The following is a 5,000-nucleotide window of genomic DNA, read 5'->3' as shown; positions in this document are numbered from 1 at the left end:
ATGATTATTATTATGATGATGATGACGATGATGATGATTATTATTATGATAATGATGACGATGATTATGATGATTATTATTATGATGATGATGACGATGATGATGATTATTATTATGATGATGATGACGATGATAATGATTATTATTATGATGATGATGACGATGATGATGATTATTATTATGATGTTTATGACGATGATGATGATTATTATTATGATGATGATGACGATGATGATGATTATTATTATGATGATGATGACGATGATGATGATTATTATTATGATGATGATGACACTCTCTTTTGGTAGGTCCCTGGTTACAGCGTCTTTGTAGGCGGCGCAAAGTTAAGTTCTTGAAGTATGCCCTGTATTCACACTCTCTTATTGCACTTGGGGGTTCCAATAGCTCAGTTGGTATAGCACTCGCTTCACACGCAAGAGGACTGAGATCAATCCCGGGAAAAGCCAAGATGTTTTACCTGCCCTCCCCCCCTCCCCCCTCCCTCCCACCACCTGTACATTTATGATCGGGTAGCTGGGTCTGTTTGATCTGACTGAAAGTACGTTGCTATAGACTAGCGGTTTAGTGAAGGGATAGTAAGCAATTGCTATATTCCATTTCACGCTGCAGAAACCGGGATAAAACCGGCTCTGACGGATTCTACTTCTCATCGCACTCAGGAGTAAAATGAGTACCTGACTGGTAACAGTGTTGTCTCTATCGAGAAATAATGTGATAGCGCCTTGCTTAAGGTGTTATATCCTGTTCTACATGAAAAAGTGTCGCTGCTGGTTTGAGACTCCTTGTAAAATTATTTGAGCACATTTTGTAGATACTGCATTATGCTCAAGTGATGTCCTAACTAAGATCGATCCAGGGTGCAGTCGAAATATGTTTCTGACCTCCTCTTCTCATGTCCACCCATCAAGGATTGGGTATCTGGCTATAATGTGCGGCTAAGTGGCCCAGTGGTATGACGCTCGGTTTTGGATCGGAAGGTCCTGGGTTCTAGCCTCGCTCGGGGCATAGTTGAGTCCTTGGAGAAGGCTATTTACTCATATATTCTCACCGTACTCAGGTGTAAAATGAGTACCTGTCGTCAACTGCGTTGTCTCTGTCTGGAAAAATTGTAATAACGCCTAACAGGCGTCATGTCTCGTTCTACATGTTACAAGCTGCTGTTGGCTAGGACCCTTTGTAAAGCGCTTTGAGCACGTTTAGTGGATATTGCGCTATATAAAAGATCAACTTTTTTTATGGGATGTAGGTTACAAAAGTGTGTCAAAGCAACTACAGAAAAGCATTTACCAATAACTCAAACAAACAGCAAAAAAGGAATGGATGACAAATGAAATTCTAAACCTATTTGAAGAAAGACGAAAATGCAACAGAGGGTCTGCAGAATACCAAACATTGAACAACCACATTAAATCCAAATGCATCGAGGCACACGAGAACTATCTAGACTGGAAATGCTGCGAAATCGAAAGAGAATACAAACCCAACCCCCAACAAGCTCACCAAAGAATAAAAGAACTATCAGGGAAAAGGAAAAGCAAAGCAGCAGGAAGTTGTATCCAAAACAAACAAGGGGAACTGCTATTGAAGAACAACATATAGAAAGCCGATGGGTAGAATACATAGGCGAACTGTACAATGATCCAAATAGAAATGAACCACCACTGAAATTCAAAGAACCATTAAGCGGACCAAACATCACCAAAGTGAAATTGAACATGCCATGGAACGAATGAAGGAGGGTAAAGCAACAGGCCCTGATGAAATATCTGTAGAGGTATTAAAAAGCCTAGGAGATCTATCAATTGATGAACTTCACATATTATTCAACAATATATACAATACTGGGAAAATTCCAGAAGATCTCTGTAACTCTATTTTCATAGCAATACCAAAGAAAGCAGGTGCAGTCAGATGCGAAAATTTTAGAACTATAAGTTTAATAAGTCACATCAACAAAATACTGTTGCGTATAATTATCAACAGGCTAAGGAATAAGATTAACCCCGAAATCGCAGAAGAACAATATGGATTCCAACCTGACAGAGGGACAAGGTTTTAAATACCTAGGTTCAATAGTGACAACAGATGGAAGATGTAACCGAGACATACGAGCAAGAATAACTCAAGCCAAACAGGCCTTCATGGACCTGGGAAACATTTTGAAAAACAAACAGATGTCGTTCGGGATTAGATTCCGAGTCTTGAAGTGCTACGTGTGGCCAATCTTGTTATACGGATGCGAAAGCTGGACTACAAATGCAGAAACACAAAAGAACATTGAAGCTTTTGAAATGTGGTGCTTGAGAAGGATGCAGAGAATATCGTATACCGCACACAAAACGAACGAAGAAGTGCTAAAACAAACATACCAACAAAGGAAACTAATGCCCTTAATAGTGGATCGACAACTATCCTTTTTCGGACACATAGTAAGGAAAGATAAGAATGAATACCTGGCAAGTTGTGGAAAAATACCTGGTAAACGCGCCCGGGGGAGACAAAGAAAAACACTCATAGACCAACTGAAGGGCTTCACCAACCTAACAATCCAAGAGCTGTTTGAAAAAGCAAGAGACAGGGAGGAATGGAGAGAGATAATTCATGCAGTATCCGAAGCCTGGACCAGGCATGGAACCTAGAAGAAGAAGGTTACAAAGTACACGCTTTGTCAATTTTGGACATTGCCAGGGTAGAATGCTAACCACAATGCCACTGAGTCTAATGTTATAAAGAGGCAATAAATAAAATTGTCAAATACCACCAAGATAACAGTCAACAGGTCAACAAGTAATAAAAACCGGAAAAATGCTTGCGGAAAACTAACTGAAAACGTACATTCATACTGGAGTCCTCTGATTCATGCGAATGTAAGGATTGTTTAAACAATAAAAATCTAGATCCAATTTTAGATTCATTCATGAATCAGATTACACACCTTTGTAAACATTGGGTATTGTATTTATCGACACTTGACTTTATTCACGTAACACTCCTGTGCTATTAAAGTTACTATGTTGACAATATTAACATTCATAATCTCTATTTATTTTTTAAGCCTCCTGTATGCTTCTTAATATTTTTGTCTTGAGTATTATGAATCACAATATATGTGGACCCCATCACCCCACCCCCCTGGGATGAACTAAGTGCTGGAAATGGAATTTCCAGCCGCAACTATGAAACATTTGGCCGGCCACTTCCTCTTCGTCATGGTGAAGAGTAAATACAATTTCTTGCATTTCAAAATAATAGATAAATAAATAAGTAAATAAATAAATAAATAAATAAATAAATAAATAAATAAATAAATAAATAAATAAATAAATAAATAAATAAATAAATAAAAGTCCCTTTATTCATCCCATATCATATGGGAAATTTGTCTCCAGGGTCAATTCCAAGGGAAGACTGGAATAACCCTAGGAGTCAGCCGCAGTACAGAGACGCAAATTGAGCTAGGGCGAGGTGACTTGCTCATGGCCACACAGCGCAGCGGCGTGTGGTAGAACTCGGTACCTTTCGGGTACGAAGCAAAGACCCTACCGTTGAGCCACGCTGCCCAATTTAAGTTTTAATTTTTCCATATCTCTAAATTTACTTTTCGAAATCCGATTCATCCCGATAAACTTTTTTTTTATATACGACGAATCATATAATATCATTATGGTCCCATAACGAGTATGACCTGAAGGGTATAACGAACTAAAAAACAAAACAAAAAACAATAGGTAGATAAAATTTGAGCAATTTCGCATTGCCTAAACTCAAATAATTAAGGAAACAAATTCCCATCCCGTGAAGTACAGGTCATCTGTTAGGCGCCATTGTTGTATTAGCATTGTTACAATGATATCCATCACTGCCAATTACCAGGATATCATTCACAAAGTACTAAGAGAGTTCTTCAGCTCATTGTGGCGGAGGGTGGGCAGCAGGTATCACAACATTAGGTCCAAGGTTTGGCTCCCGGAAACGTGTCATCATAAATTAAGACGATGAACTCTCTCTTAAAATAAAAAAAAAGGATTGTTTTGAACTTTGAAAAAAAGGAACAGAAATTTAAATAATAGAAAACAATAAACGAAACAACAACAACAACAAAAAACAACAAACAAACAAACACAGAAACGGAATATAATCAAATGCCCATCAATGTGAATGTTGGTCAGTTTACTAATATATATTTCATTGCATAAAAAGTTAGCTTTTATATAAATATCCATTTAATAATATTAGAATCAAAACCTTTAACATGGTCTACCGGGGCTACAACGACATAAATTTAGATTGAAACGTTGAGTAATTCATATTAGAGACTCGTTAACAAAAAGTCAGTTGTATTGTTCTTTCAATGATCATTTTGGCAAAACAACTTTACAAATACCATCATGGGCAAATATTATGGAATTGAACAAATAACCATCCACCACTGTCAACAGAAGGGCACAATATCATTCATACTACCCACTCATTGACATACACGTGATTCATCAGATATAAAACAACGCATTTTGACTGACATGCAGTGGCGCGGCTATATTGGTCGATTTGGTTCCTGGCACCACAAAACATCTTTTAAAAATGGATTACTAAAGCATTTAAAATAAAATAAAACTGAGAAGCGGTAAATAACGCCTCTTATTTGAGTAAGTCTTTTCTGTAAATTTTTTTCTTTCTTTTGTATTTACAAATATAGCATGTTTAAGTCATTTGCTTCTGATTCTGGCAACTCCTTTAACTGTAATCACGCCACGCCACTGCTGACATGATTGAAACATTGAGTCATAAATATTAGAGACTCGTAAACAAAAAAGTCAGTTGTTTGTTATCTCAAGGAATATTTTGGCATAACACTTTACAAATACACATGATTCAACAGATATTATAATACAACGCATGACCGACAGCAGAGCTTTTTCTAAGAACCACAAAGAAATGGAACAATAGTCATGATTGTGACAGTAACAAGACATAAACAA

The sequence above is a fragment of the Berghia stephanieae genome, chromosome 6 (assembly GCF_034508935.2).
Source record: "Berghia stephanieae isolate SIO BIC M18660-M18661 chromosome 6, UCSD_Bste_1.3, whole genome shotgun sequence".
NCBI lineage: Eukaryota > Metazoa > Mollusca > Gastropoda > Nudibranchia > Aeolidiidae > Berghia > Berghia stephanieae.
This window is presented reverse-complemented; position numbering follows the sequence as displayed.